The sequence below is a fragment of the Pinus tabuliformis genome, chromosome 1_2 (genome assembly GCF_031772625.1).
Source record: "Pinus tabuliformis cultivar Carrire ecotype Pingquan chromosome 1_2, CPIR1, whole genome shotgun sequence".
Taxonomy (NCBI): Eukaryota; Viridiplantae; Streptophyta; class Pinopsida; order Pinales; family Pinaceae; genus Pinus; species Pinus tabuliformis.
Window position 1 is genome coordinate 160651943 of NC_142298.1, and position 16706 is coordinate 160668648.

Below are 16706 nucleotides of genomic sequence, written 5' to 3' on the forward strand. Positions count from 1 at the left end.
CTTATTATCCCTATTGCACATATTCACAAATGAGTTGACTAACAGTTAATCAACCATTTGACCGAAAATTAAACAAAAAAATTATAAGGTTAACATAGTAAACAAAATTAATTTATTTATTTTCAATATTTTATTTTTATTTATTTTCATTGTGATTGGTTGAGTGGGTTTCCCTCTTATTGTAAAATTATGAAGTTGCCACTTGATCGTACCTACCTGATGTTTTTGGTGCATAAGATACACTTGTTGCTTTACAAATGGAAAACGTTAATGGTTGGCCTAAGTAGTGTCATCAACCTCAGATACCATAATAGTCTTTTTCCTACCTTAGTTTTCATTTTCCGCACTTCCTCTTACACTTGAACACCTCGAATGATTATGGAACAAATTAACTTGCTTTGTACTCAACAATTGGTGCAGTCGTTTATTGTGCATCAAGCTACAGTTTTTTCCTACCCCAATTTTATAGTGGAGAACACCACTATATATGTAATTCTCCATTACATTTATTAATATGCTTTACCCCAGTTTTATAGTGGAGAACACCACTATATATGTAATTCTCCATTACATTTATTAATATGATTTATTAACGCTTTTTAGTCATGTAATTGTTTGGGTTATGGATGGTTTATTGAAAATGATACTTTTGAGAGGATTAATTTGATATTTATTCATATTACTTTGAGTTTAACCATATATTATTTTTACCAATTTCTAATGTAAAATTTAAAAAATCAATTATATATATTTTCAATGATTAAACTAAGCAACACGGAACGCTAGCTATGCAGCCTTGTTCAATTAAATTTGCAAATTCACCTATTTCGACAAATAAAATGTTTAAAATACAAAATTTTCAACCTCAAATAAATTTGATCATGTTCGTGGAATATGAAACAATACTCAAATCTGAAAAAAAAAAAAATTGAATTTGATTCAGTTTGCCCATACAAATTGAAATAAAAAAAAAAAATGTAAACAAAGAGCGAAAACCCCTAAATTGAAAACCTAAACCCTAAACTTCGTCATCTACTTCATTCCTGGCTTATTTAGCTTGAGTATTGACTCCCCATAGTGCACAGAAACTTGACCCTTGTGCCCACGGACGATAGTGATTCCATTCTAGATATACCACATGGTTTCCAATTGCATAGGGCGATAGCCTTGGCCATTGTGTTGTTGCACTACACGAATGGCCGAAAGTTTACCATCATGACTTTATCCGCATTGTGTTTTCGTCGACACTCATGATTTTTTTACTATCAACCCTCATGTCTTCGAAGTTACATTGCATAAACACCAACTCTAGAAACACCAACTTGCCCCATTTCCTGGTCATAATAAGAGTACTCACGTCCCTGTGTCGAAGTGATATGCATCATGTAATCATTCAAGATCTTCGACCAACTTCAGAAATGAAGGATTTTTTCAAGTGAATGATGCCCTCTCTAAACTGCGCAAGTCATCTATGTTTTAATTGAATTCACAGTGTGTTGGTGTTCCCATTCTAGTTTTATTTTGCATGCTCAATTTTGTAAAAAATTTTGATGTTCTCTTTATGTTTTCACTAATTATTTTTGTTATGAGGAGGAAAAAGATGCATTTTTTTAATCGATATATTTAATAATGATTAATCATGTTGGCATGTTATTTTCATTTCTACTATATATTTTAATGAGAGTATTGAACTTTATTAATATAATTTTTTATTTTCAAAATTTGTAATATGTCAAAATTTAATGTGGTTGCAATATGTTAAATTTAATGTGGAATTTTATTACCAAATGTTTTTTTTCGATTTTTTTCGATTTTTTATTGAACTTTAAGGTTGTCAAACTTGAATGTGAACTTGAACTAGGTGACTAGGGACACATTTGAGATGAAAAACTTGTGTTTCCTTTATTAATTTCTTATATTCCAAGCTATACAATTAAATGATGGTTTATTTATTTCTTAGCATAAATATGTGCAAGATCCCTATTTTTATCATTCAGTTAAATTGCAATTAATTGTAATTAAATATGTTATTGGTGTTGTATTTCTTATATTGGCATTTAAATGTTGTTGCTGCAACAAACCAAAATGGGTGATTAAAAATTATGTGTATTTAAATATTACTTTGATAATTATAAATGTTGAACAACCAACAAGGAATGCGAGCACCAATACAAACAATGATACCGTAAGTGGGAATTGGTGACGGGGTTATGGGAAATTAACCATGTTTGCTATGACCAAAAGAACCTCACCTTGTGATCTATGCCAAATTTTGAATTCAAATTTCTATTACCTTGTTATCCCATTAGCCCATAATTAATTGAATGAATCAATTACTGGTTGAAACAACCACCCACCACATTTATGGAGGTTGAGTGGTGGTTGTGGAGTACTCTTATAACTCATTGGGAAACATGGGAAAATATCCATCTAGAAATTTTGGGACTAACCCAAGAATGGTGTTGGAAAAAGAGGAAACGCATGCGTATTAGACATTCACATGTTCATTCAGACCATACCTTGAGATATCAAAGGCACATGGGAGTCTAGAATGGTGGTTTTCATATGCGAATAATTGTTATTTTCAAGTGGAAATCTCATTGGAATATTTTTGGTGTTTATACAAATTTTTGGGTTCCAAAATATGCCTAAAAAAGTTCCAATAGCAAATTGGAACATTTTCGATGTATTTTTGGCTCTCTAAAAATGAATTTTTCATGCCCATTATTCACCATAAGCTTTGGAACTTAGTTAAGTACTGGGGTTAGTGAAATGATGCTTATTTGGCTAGTATGATAAGAAATCTACAAGGAAGTCATCGAGGAATTGTAGAACAATCAAATGATTTCTATATGTTGGAAAATGTGGTATCAGAGGATGTTACTCTCTAACAATCTAATCATTGAAGGGAAGATCATATGTAGATATGGAAATGGAAGGCATCTCTTCAAGAACAATTCCAGTGTTTGATGGAAATTATTATCCACTATGGAGCAATTGCATGGGAACCTACTTTAAGGCTTTGGGAGTAAATGTTTGTCTCTCCATCATAATTGGCTACAAAGTTCCTAAAAATACTCCAATTTATCCTGATGAGAAAATTGTGTTTATCTACAATTAAAAATCTCATCATACCATCATGGGTGGATTGTAAAGAACCATTAATTCCAAAGCGATGTCTCGCACCACAGCCAAATAAGTCTTGGATAAACTTAAAACTTTATATGAAGGTGATGATAAAGTCAAGCAATAAAAACTTCAAAAGTATAGAGCTCAGTTTGAAATTCTAAAAACGGTTGAAAAAGAAGATATTCTGACTTACTCATAGTAGGCAAACTTGTCAACTCCATTAGTGGATTAGGAGAAAAAATTGAATATCCTTTGACTGTACAAAATGTCATGAGATTGCTTACCTTAAAATACTATGCTAAGGTATCTTCCATTAAATAAACCAAGGACTTGACCAATATGACAATGGAAAAATTACATAGCACTCTTACAACACATGAAATGAGAATAGATACAAAAGATGGACCATTAACTAGAGAAGTAACTTTTAAAGCCACAAAGAATAAAAGAAACAAAGAACTCAAGGTTGAATGAACTCTAATTGATGAATCAGAAATAAAAGAAGAAAGTTTCAATAGGAAGCTCAAAATAAGAATCTAAAAACACAAAGGTAAGTTACCTTTTAAATGTTTTGATTGTGGCAGAATAGGTAATTATGCTAAGAGATGTCCTTTTAAGGAAAATAAAATCTTCCATAAGAAAAAAAAAAAATATTCTAAAGAATATAGTAGTTCTTAATATGAAAGTTATACAGAAGAGGGGGATGCAAGAGAAGTTCTCTTCATAACCCAAGAAAATCAAGATAATGACCATGATGATGAAGAGGTCAATGATTTGGATGATGAAGAACCAAATACGAGAATAGATTTATTTTTGGGACTCAGAAAATATTCATAGACCGAAAAAGAAGATGAAGACCTTCAAGAAAATTTGAAGAATAGTGAAAATGAAAATTCCTTGCTTAGAAATAAAAACATAGAATTGAAAAACATACTTGAGAAGTGTGATGAAGAAAATATCCCTATAAAGGTCCATATTGGAGAAGGAAAGAGAATTGAGGAAGTGTTGCAAACACAAATGAAGAGAGAAGAAGAGCATAAGAATCTTGAAGAAGAAGTTGTGTCATTGAGAGCTAAAGTTGATAAGCTCAATAAGAACTTGAATATCTCACTAGTGTTGTTTAATGTTCTCAGCTATCAAAGACCATCGGGTGATAAAACTAGTCTTGGATAGACATGTGCATCTTCAATCAAGGAAGACATAGGCTTCAAGCCTTTAAAGGAGAAAATTAAAGGATAATCAAGAAACATTTTTGCTTCAAGAAATTTTGTCAATGTTCCTAAGAAAATCCATCATAAAGATGGCTAGCAATTGATTGAAACTCCTACTAGGAAAAAAACTTTAGAATATCAACCCACTCTCCCAAGTATATATCTTTCTTGCTCACTATTACTATTACAAAATTTTGGGTAGAAATCAATTCATTATAAAACAATACAAGATACAATTATGCGAGTAGGAACAATTATGAATTTAGATCTAGAAATGTCCATGGAAAATTCAATCCATTTATACCACTAAGGAACCAAAACATTTTATGCTACAAGTGCAATAATATTGATCACAAGCCATAGGATTACATGCTTGTGAAAGAGAATTCTCTAATCATGCAGATAGAGAATCCAACTATGACATGGGAGAAGAAAAAGAACGAAAATCGAAATCTAACATTGATCACTGAAGATAAATAATATGAATGGTACATAGAAAGTGGATACTTAACACATATTAATGGATATCAAAACAAATTTTCCAACCTATTAGGAAAAAGTGGTAGTGTTACATTTGGATATAAATCTTCTGTCAAGATATTTGGGAAAGGTGTAGCAAGCCTTGGAAGAAAACATATGAAGGCACAAAATGTCGTTCCAGTTAAGGATTTGAAGCACAATATTCTCAGTGTTGAAAAGATGTGTGATCAAGTTTATAACCTCTTGTTTGACTCTCAAAAGTGTGAAATCATAATACTTAGGAAGATTGGTGGCAACAACGAAAAGAATACCAAACAACATTTACATTCTAGATCATGTAGAGTAGAAGAAAATTATAGCCAAACAAAAGAGTTGTAAGTACAAAAAAGAAGGGAAGGATAAGAAGAAAAAAGTCCTATTGAGTGTAGTATGTTCAAGGGAATAAAACCGAAAGACATGATTCACCCTTTTTCATTTATGTCAAAGGGTGAGAGAGAAGGAACTGCGGCATGGGGGCGGTGGAAGTGAAGCATGGAGATAGGGGGGTCATGAGTATTGACATCAATGAAAAAGGGGGAGTAGATTTTAACCTTATATAGAAATTACCTACAATGAATTCTTAAAAACAGAAAAGATACAGTGGCGAGAACATAAACTATACATAGATATTTTCTCCTATAACCCAAAATCGAGAAAAGAAGATTGATTTTTCATTATATTCCTTTCAATGTTACATTACATTATATACATGTCAAAGCATTCATAAACCCCAATCCATTAAACCTAGATTAGAAAATAATAATATTTCCCTTGACCGGATCTACAAATTACCATGGGAAAAAACCATCATCCCTAAAACCATGCGCAAAACCATGGGTAGGTCTTCCCACCATCCTTGGGTCCAATTAAAAAAATTCTCAGGCCGTTTTTCTCAGTGCAACATAATGCCGCATGGGGCTATTCATTGAAAGAATATAATACATACCCAACATCCTCCCACTTGTTGTGTTCTTTCTACATAGGGGTCACAAGAGTTCATAGTCATTAGTCTAGGCCTATAACACCCATTGTTTCTCTACACTGAGAAAACTTCTCAGTTATCACATACTTTTTCAATGCAACTGCAACATTGTTCAAAGTGTCCACCTTTACCAGCAACACCTTTTTCTCTTCAACCATATCTCTCATAAAGTGATATTTAACATCAATGTGCTTTCTCTTCGAATGATAAGTAGGGTTATTTGCCAAGAAAATTACACTTTGGTTGTCACAGTCTATCCTTATAACTCATTATACCAACCCTATACTTGAACACAAACTCTACAACCAAATTTCTTCCTTGCTTGCATGAGTGGATGCCATGTATTTAGAGTATGTAGTTGAAAGTGGCACTACAGACTATCACTTTCCTGTCCAACTAAATACGCCTCCGAATAGCTTAAACACGTACCCAGTTGTAGATATTCTCTGATCCAGATCTTCAGTCTAGTTTTCACTCAATAAATCTATGTATGCCCAACACTTACTTTGATCCTAGTCTTCATTGGTAGCACAAACCATAATCATTAGTGCCACACAAATATCTAAAAGCTCACTTCACTATTATCCAATGCTCATTTCCTGATTTTGACATAAACCTGCTCAATACTCCCATTGCATGCACAATGTCTAGTCTAGTACAGACCATCACATACATCATGCTACCAAATACACTATCATGTGGAACACGAGACATGTCCTCTTCCTCTTCCTGTGTCTTGGGACATTGTTGAGTAGATAATTTTACACCTACAAGAATAGGAACCTTCATTGGTTTGTTATCCTGCATATTAAACCTCTACAATATTATCTTGGCATACTTCCTCTGGTTTAACCATAGCTTCCTTTTTTCCTGAGCTTGTTTAATTTCATGCCCAAAATATAGTTTGTAGCACCAAGATCCTTCATGTAAAATTTAGAGGACAATTGGGTCTTCACATCCTAGATAATTTCTCTGTCATTTCCAATCAACAATATATCATCCACATATAAGACCAAATAAATAACACGGTCACCTATTATTTTAAAATACACATAGTGATCATATTTTATCCTCGTGAAGCCAATTCATCGTATATATGTATCAATTTTTTGATACCACATCCTTGGTGACTGTGAAACCTTTTTTAACCTACATACCAATTCTTTCTTACCCTTCACTGTAAAATCTTCTAGTTGCTTCATGTAGATCTCTTCTTCCAGATCCCCATGAATAAATGATGCGTTCACATCCATTTGTTATACCTCAAAACCAAAAGAAGCAAAAATAGGTAAAAGTAATCTAATAGAAGTTGAATTGGTAACAAGAGAAAAAATCTCACTAAAATCAATTCCTGACACCTAAGAATAACCTTTTTCTACCAACCAAGATTTGTATTTCTCCACCTTGCCTTCTACATTCATCTTCTTCATAAACACCCATTTGTTACCAATGGGTTTATTTCCATTTGATAACTCCACTAGATCCCAAGGCTCATTTTTGTCCAAGGATTCCATTTCTTCAACCATGGAATTTTTCCAAAGTTTACCATCCTCTGTATTAACTACCTCCCTGACAATTTTGGGATCATCATTAGTAATAGATAAATAAAAATTTAAAGGAAATCAGATATACTATACCTCTCTAGTTTCCTTCTCTCTTGAACCGGTCTCCTCAAAACTGGAGTGTGTGGCTCTTCCTCTTCAAATTCTTATTCCTCTATAGAGTCTGATTCTTCCTCCATCTCAAACTCTATCTTCTCTAGTTTTTAATCCTTTGGTAGGACTTCATGTTTATTAACATTTTTCACTTCTCTAAACACCACATCTTGATTGTACACAACCTTCCTTGTTTCTGGGTTACAAATCTTGAACCTTTTCTCCTTTGGAACATGTACATATGTAGCACAACCAAATAAGTTGAGATGTGAGAGAGAAGGTTTCTTACCACTCCATACCTCATGTGGAGTATTATCCTCCAACATTGATGAAGGTGAACTATTAAACAGGTAACATGCAGTATCCACTGCCTCTGCCAATAATTTTTGCCCTAATCCAAGGCCACCAAGCATGATTCTTGCCTTTTCCATCAAGGTCCTATTCATTCATTTTACAACTCCATTTTGTTGAAGTTTGTATGGGTTAGTATTATGCCATGCTATATCATACTTCTTATGGAACTCTTTAGATTTATTGTAGAACTCTCCACCATTATCTGTCCTAAACACCTTAATCTTCTTCTTTGTCTGATTTTCCACCAGCACCTTAAATTCTTTAAACCTTTCAAAGAATTCAAATTTCTTCCTGAGAAATTATATCCATGTATTCCTTGAGAAGTCATTTATAGGCAAGACATAGTACATAGAATTACCCAGTGATGGAACTGATACAGGTCCAAACACATCATTGTGCACAAGCTCTAATATCCCTTTCACCCTCTTAGCACCAGAGGGGAAACTCACTTGATTTTGCTTCCCATATACACAATTTTCACATAAATAAAAATCCAAGGAGTAATTAGACATACCTTCTACCATACCATTACCATGCAATATTCAAAAACTCTTATCTCCAATGTGTCCTAGTATTTGATTCTATGACATAGCCTTTTCACCAGAGACTAGAATATTTTATGCTCCACTTTCAAGAACCACAAAATTATTACACCCATCAATAATAGTGTTACCCGAAATCTTGTATATATTTCTGATTAGATCTCCCCTCATCAATGCCATTTCTCCTTCAACCATCTTGTAAGTATCTTCCTCAAACACCATTTTTACACCTTCAACATCCATCTTGCTTACAAAAATTAGATTTTTTTCTAATCTAGGAATGTGCAGAACACTAGGAAGTGCTTTAATCCTTCCACCTTGCAACTTCAGCTTCAATTTTTCACATCCCATGTTCTTGTATTGCTACCATTACTTAAGATTTATTTTTCATTATATTCCTTTCAATTTTACAATACATTATATACATGTTGGAGAATTCATCAACCCTAATCCATTAACCCTGGATTATAACATAATCATAGTTCCCTTGACTGAATCTACAAAATACCATGGGAAAAAACCATCATGCCTAAAACCATGCGCGAAACCATCAGTAGGTTTTCCCATCATCCTTGGGTCCGCCTAACTATTATTGCGTCCACATAAATCATGGGGCACTACCCTGGACCCCCTGTAGGGGGGCTACCACCCCCCACTATGCATAGCACATTGTAACACTACGTGGGGCTAGTCATGGAAGGAATATAATACATACCCAATAGGAAGATTGTTGGAAAAATTGTCATGTATTTCAAAGAATTAATGGATGAGAATTTCTTTGATGATTTGTGTGATAAATGAATAGAATTTGCTTACCAAGACCTCTTAGATCGAATTCGCCAGTCATGTCATTTTGTTTGATAGGTGAATTTTTTGTGGGTTCTCCTGGTTATATAGAGATGAATTTTTAAATATTGATGCCCCCAATGAATGGGTTTTGCACTATATCATATTCATGGCTTTAATATTATATTTTTCCCCTAGAAGGAGATTTAAATTGTCCTAAATCCATTATCAAAGTCAATCGTCAAGTAGAATCTATGAATGTAAAAAGTTTGATTTTTTAAGTTTTCTAAGTTCCCTTCTAAAAAAATCAGTTATCCTATTTTAAGTCGATGCCAAAAGGTTCCATTTCAAAATAAAATTACTATAGTTATTTAGGCTAGATCTATTATAGATGTGTCTTTTCAAAGGGTCGTGTCGGACCTATTACAAACTTGTTCAACCACTATTTATATCCCTAGTCGTGGGTAAATCTGGGTAAGGAAATTTGGTGGTATATATGATATTGATGGAATAATTTAAGCTTTAAAGCTTCGTTGAATATATGAATAAAGGTTGATATTTAAGGATAAAAATTTTAGTCTTTTTGGGGTTGCTTTAGGAAGATTTATGTAGGAATTTACAGGTTAAGTTCCTCAGATAGAACACCAAAGGACACTGCTCACAAATAGATCATAAATCAATACAACAGTATTCTTGATATGGTTAAAACCCTCAAAGAGGGAAATAGTCCACGGCCTGAGCCAACGCGACCACTTCAGGCAATTTGTTAATGTAAAATAAATAAAATTTACATATGCTTCTCTCATGAATGGTCACGATATGTTCTAGACATTAAGTGATCTGACGGTTCATTCTCTCCTTAGTATTATCGACACTTGATCTGTGGCTTAACACCTGATTGGTCCATGATCTCTATTTAAAGAGAATGGAGGGTCATTTGTAGGGTGACTATTCATGAGAAAAGCTTATGTAAATTTTCTTTCTTTTACATTAATAAATTTCCTGAAGTGGCTGCGTTAGTTCAAGCCGTGGACTATTTCCCTGTTTGAGGTTTTCAACGCCGTCAAGAATACTGGTGTATTGATCTGTGATCTATTTGTGAGTAGTGTCCTTTAGTGTTCTATCTGAGGAACTTACCCTGTAAATTCTTACATGGTATCAAAGCTCTTTGAGGGTGTCATCCATAGGTGATACAAATTGGAAGCCGATATAACTACATCTGACTGTCGTTTCCTAGATCTACCATTTCTGACCACTTTCAGGCCGAGAGGACTGCTCTATTTTGTTAGGAGCATATGTTCTAGTGAGGAACCTCTTTCATTTCATGCGAAAAGGTTTCCAGTAGCCCTATCTACGTCATTTTTAAGATCTGGAGGTATACAATCTTTATTTGCAATTTTAGTTATTTATCTCTCTCTTTACTTCGGTTTATTTATTTGTCTGTTTTTTTTTTTATTACCGGATCTATACCTTTTATTTCTGTGTATTTTCTTTGTCCTGTGACTTTGTGTGATCTGGGTAAATCAGAAACAGAAAGGAAGGATTTTTCTCATGTGTATGCTCTTTTCAGCAGCCCCTTAGTGCAATCTTGGAAAATCAGAAAAATAGAGGAAAATATTTAGTTTCTAGTAAAAGGTAACTTCAAGCCATAAGGTTTGGTTTTTTTGTATGTCTGCGTTGGGTTGTGTGGTTTTTGTTTTCTAGGAAAAAAGATATTTTTAAAGTAAGTACACACCCCAAAGCTTCAGTGACTAAAAAAAATAAAAAATAAAAAGGAAAAAAAAATTGTCCTCTTTTCCAAAAATTACTAACCTTTTAAACTAGCTCACTTGGTCCAAAGTTACTTTATGAGAATAGAGGTCTTGAGTTCAACTCTTTCTTTTTTTTGAGTTACCTTTTTAAAAAGCACATGTAAGTTATGTTTTAAAGTTACTTTATGTAAAAGTGTTTTCACCCATTATAAAAATTGAGTCACTTATAATTCTAAAGTCTCTTTATTTTTTATTTAAGTTACAATTTAGTGGGTAGCTTATAAAGTACCATTGTAAAAGTGATTTTCACTTATTTATAAAATTGGGTCACATAATTTTATTTTTTTAAAGTGAGCTAATTAGATTAATTTTGGAAAGGAGGGGCATTTCTTTTTAAATATAACATTGTCACTCACTTCCGCACATTCAAGCACTTCTTCGGCATCTTTAACAACTTTTGCTCAAACAACCATAACTTCTTCATCCGAAAGCCGTTTTAAAAGCCTTTTTTTTTAATCGGCCTAATTTTTTGAGATATTTCCATTGGAACACTTAGATTTAGCATCTACAGCTTTAGTTTCTATTAAAATGAAAATTCCATGCCAAGTTTTTCTTGACAACACCAACTACTTCCAATGGTGGTCCTACATTGTGGATTTACTTAGAGGTAAATGTCTTTACAGAATAGCCTCAGGCCAAGAAACTAAACCTAAAGATGAAGATAAGGTAGACAAATTTGAAAATAGGCAAGATCAAGCACGTGAGTTGATAGAGATGTCTATTTCTCCAGACCTTAGATTCCATATCGCAGAACTTGATATCCCTAATGAAGCAATGAAATAACTCACTAAAGTTTTTAAAATTAAAAATGAAATTATAGCCCATCAACTTGAAAATGAGTTTCTTACGTTGGACCCCAATAATTTTTCTTCCATTGAAGATTTTTTGTCCAAGTCCAAGACCCTTAGACTTCTCTTGGAAGGTGTTAAGGTTAAGAAAGAAGATGGTAGCCTTATGTACTCGACTCTTACTAAGTTGGGACCAGCCTACTCTATGTTTGTTTCCACCTTCCATTCTACTAGAGAAGCCTTTATTTCTCAAGGAAAAGACAAAAAATCCCCCTCTTTTGATGCATTTTTTGATTCTTTAATAAGAGAACAAGAAAAAATCTTACCTCTTGGTCTTCTTAATCTTGGAAACTCTTCTAAAAAAGCTTTAGCCACCCAACAACAACCAAATTCAAATAATCCTAAGAAACAGTATTCTAAAAAGAATAGTCTTAAACCAACCAAGGGTCCTAAGCACTTTCAATCTCAAAATGAAAAATAAATTCAACAAAATGATAAGGAAAATAAAAACAAAGGGAAGAAGACTGACAGACATTCCAACTTTTGTAATTAATATGGCCACTTACAATCCAAATGCTTTAGAAGTCTTGGAAGCAACAATGAAGAAGCATAACATCCATTTGGAGCATTCTTCAACTTCAACTTCATCTTCAGGAATGTCACTTCTTGCATGTGGTTTTCAAGCATCTCAGTCTGGTTATGCACTAAATGTATCTTCTTCTTCTCATTCTCATGAGTGGCTCATTGATTCTGGAGCTTCTTATGACATGGCAAAAAACAAAGCCATGTTTTCTTCTTTAAATGATTGTAACACCAAAAATATATATGTTGGTGACACAAATCTCTTAGTGTTGTAGGGACTGGAACTATTTATATAGACAATGGTCAATTTAATGATGTATTATGTGTTCCAACCTTATCCTTCAACCTTCTATCTATATATCAGATAACTCGTTCAGGTGAAGGTAAAATCGTTGAATTTTCACCTCATGATGTTGTAATTAAGGACCTAAGAGATCCTAGACAGATTTTAGCTACTGGCATTGTTCATGATTCTACAAGGATATATAAGTTTAACAACTTTTGGTCATCAAATCTTCCCTCAGTATTTGTTGCTCATAATGATGAAGTGAGCAAACTTTCGCATGAACGATTTGGTCACTTAAACTATCGATCTCTTCAAAATCTATGTAAAGTAAATATGGTGACAGGTCTTCCTTTGGTATCTTGTAGAGATGGTATTTGTTTGGATGTGTACTCAGAAAACATTATTGTGATAGTTTTGAAAAACATTCCTCTTGGCATGCCTCAACCCCTTTACAACTTGTGCATAGTGATTTATGTGGTCCACTTCCAGTTGTTTCATTCTCTGGCTACAAGTATTTCTTAACTTTCATTGATGATTTCTCCAGACGCACTTGAGTATACTTCTTAAAACTCAAGAGTGAAGTATTTAACATGTTCTTGGCCTTTAAGGCCTTTGTTGAGAAACAATCTAGATGTAAAATTCTTAAGCTAAGATCTGATAATGGTGGAGAATATGTTAACAAAAAATTCATCAACTTTTGCAATGAGCATGGAATTCAAATGTAACATACTTTTCCATATACTCCACAAAACAAAAGGTGTAGCTGAAAGGAAGAATCACACCTTAAAGGAAATGGCTAATTGTATGCTTCAATCTAAAGGACTTAGTTTTAATTTTTGTGCAGAAGTAATTAACTGTGCAAATTACATAGTAAATCGCACTCCTACTAAAGTTTTAAAGAATATCACTCGAGAAGAAGCATGGAGCTCAATTAAACTAGATGTAAGTCACTTTCATGTTTTTGGAAGTGAAGCATGGGCCCATATTCCCGATGAGAAACATATAGCCTTAGAACCTAAGAGTGAAAAATGTATTTTTGTTTGATATTCTGAAGATTTCAAAGGATATAGACTTATTGAACTTAAGTCCAAAAGCGTTATCATTAGAAGAGATGCAAAGTTTGTTGAAAATATATCGGCCTAGAGCCTGGTTCGGTGGATATGCCACCTCTCTCTATCCCTTCTACTTCTGAAAATATTTCTTCTTCACATGATGACAGCGAGGATGACAATCCCCCCCCCCCCCCCCACCTTCTCAAGATCCTCCTTCACCTCCTTAGCTTCCAAAATGGATCTACTTGGGATCTAGCAAGTGCTCTTGCAGGTGATCCTATAGATGAACAATGTACACATTCTCAGTTTGATAGAGCGTCTTCTTTATTGACTCAAGATTCAACGAATTATGATCCTGATACCTTTGCAGAAGCTTCGGGCCATCCAGATTGGGACACAACTATGAATGAAGAATATTGTTCATTATTGGAAAATGATACATGGGATCTTGTTCCTCTTCCAAAGGGACGAAAACTTGTTAGATGAAAATGGGTTTACAGAACCAAGTTTGGCCAGATGGAAAAATTGATAAACATAAAGCTCATCTTGATTCTAAGGGTTTTTCACAAGTTGAAGGCATTGACTATATTGAAACCTTCTCCCCTATTGCCAAAATAAACTCTATCCGCATTGTTCTTTCCCTTTCTGCATCTTTCAAATGGGAAGTCCATCAGATGGATGTTAAATTTGCCTTCTTGCATGGGGACTTGCATGAAGAAATCTATATGGAACAACCTCCTGGATTTATACAAACTGACTCCAACCTTGTATGTCAGCTTAAGAAATCCCTTTATGGTCTCAAGCAAGCCCCTCAGGCTTGGCATGCAAAAATGTATAACTTTCTTTTATATACTAGCTTTTCTAGGTGTCATTCTAACAATATGTCTACACCGATAAAGTGGGTAAGTCCCTTATCATTCTTTTTCTTTATGTTGATGATCTTATCCTTACTGGTAGTGATCCCAACCTTATAAACCATGTGAATTCTAGCCTCAAAAAGTAGTTTGAAATGACAGACTTAGGACACTTGCATTATTTTCTTGGTCTTCAAGTCTTGTAATCCAAGGAAGGTATTTCCCTTTCCCAGTCCAAGTATGCCTGTGATCTTCCTCGCCACTTTCACATGGAAGACTGTAGCCATCCCCTTCTCCCTTTTAGTTTGGAGTCAAAATTGTAGTCACTTGTACTTCCCCTGAAGCTGAAGCTACCTTATACCATCAACTTGTAGGAAAATGTTTGTATCTCACCCATACCTGTCCTGACCTTTCCTTTGTTGTTGGCCTTATTGCTCGGTTTATGAAAAACCCACATGAAAGTCATTGGAAAGCAGCTAAAATAATACTTCATTATGTTCGAGGTACAATTTAGTTTGGGATTCATTATAGTGCAAAAGCATCTCCTCTATTGGTTGGTTTCACTGATTCCAATTGGGCTAGTGACCCTGATGATCAGAAGTCTACTGCAGGTTATGTGTTCACTCTTGGTTCTGGACCTATTACATGGGCTTGTAAGAAACAAAGTTCCATTTCTATTTCTTCAGCAGAAGCAGAGTATCCTAGCACTGTAGAAGCTAGTAAAGAAGCCCTGTGGCTTCATCAGATCTTGTCAGAGTTTGGCTTTTAGCAGTAGCATCTGACTACACTTTGGTGTGACAATCAAAGTGCCATTCAACTATGCAAAGATCCAGCCCAACATCAGTGCAGAAAACACATTGAACTACACATGCACTTCATCAGAAAGCTCATCATGACCATGTTATTGAAGTGCAATATTGTTCAACTGATGATCAAGTTACATACATCTTTACAAAGGCTCTCATAGAGGCGAAGTTTACTAAACTTCGATTTATGGTTGGATTTCAGGAAGTTGTCACTAAGGGGGGATAGGCTCTAATGCCTCCTTCCTTCTCCTATTGTGTCATATTTGTACATCCTTCAATCCTATCCCAAGTTGTTCTTAAGGGGGATGTTAGGATATTCTGACACATAGGAAATAGTTAAGTATAGCTTGTTATAGTGTAGAGTTACGTAAAGTGTGTTTCTTTACTATGTACTTTTGTAAGTTACAATCTGACGGTCACAATATGTTCTAGACATTAAGTGATCTGACGGTTCATTCTCTCCTCGATATTATTGACACTTGTTTCATGTCTTAACACCTAATTGGTCCATGATCTTTATTTAAAGAGCATGGAGGGTCATTTGTAGGGTGACTGTTCATGAGAGAAGCTTATGTAAATTTTATTTCTTTACATTAATAAATTATCTGAGGTGGCCTCGTTGGCTCAGGTCGTCAACTATTTCCCTCTTTGAGGGTTTTAACCACGTCAAGAATACTAGTGTATTGATCTGTGATTTGTTTGTGAGTGGTGTCCTTTGGTTTTCTATTTGAGGAACTTACCCTGTAAATTCCTACAATTTTGAACCAATTTTGGATATGTTTTGAAAAACAATTGTGACAGGTTTTTGGCCTCTACCTGAGGCCCAATTTTGGATGTCGTGAGGAGTTAATTTGGACCTATCTGAGTCCTATTCTAGGCTACCTCGAGGCCCCAATAAGACTCCTTCTTTAGTCCTCTTTCTATATCTTATTGTGGCCTACTATGAAGCCCATTGTGGCCCTCCCTGAGGTTGAATTTTGGGCCTCCTGAAATTTGATCAGAGGAAATTTTAGGTATGATCTCACAACTTGTTTTGAAATCTAGTTTGGTCTTCCTAAAGCAGCCTCTTCATCTTATATAAGGCCTATTTTAGCTAATCTGAGATAGAAATTTGAAACCTTTGTTAGGGAATTTTGTTGAGATTTCAAGTTACTTCACTTCTTTGAATCTTGAGGCATAACTATGATGGTTTAGGTTGAGTGTAAGAGTAATTCTAATACAATTACAAGGACTTTGAGACAAGAAACCTAAATCATATTGTTATAGGCCATTTTGAACATGTTACTAAAAACCCTACCTATGGATGGATGACCCACCTCCCCTTATTTCACTTTACCTACACCTTTTGT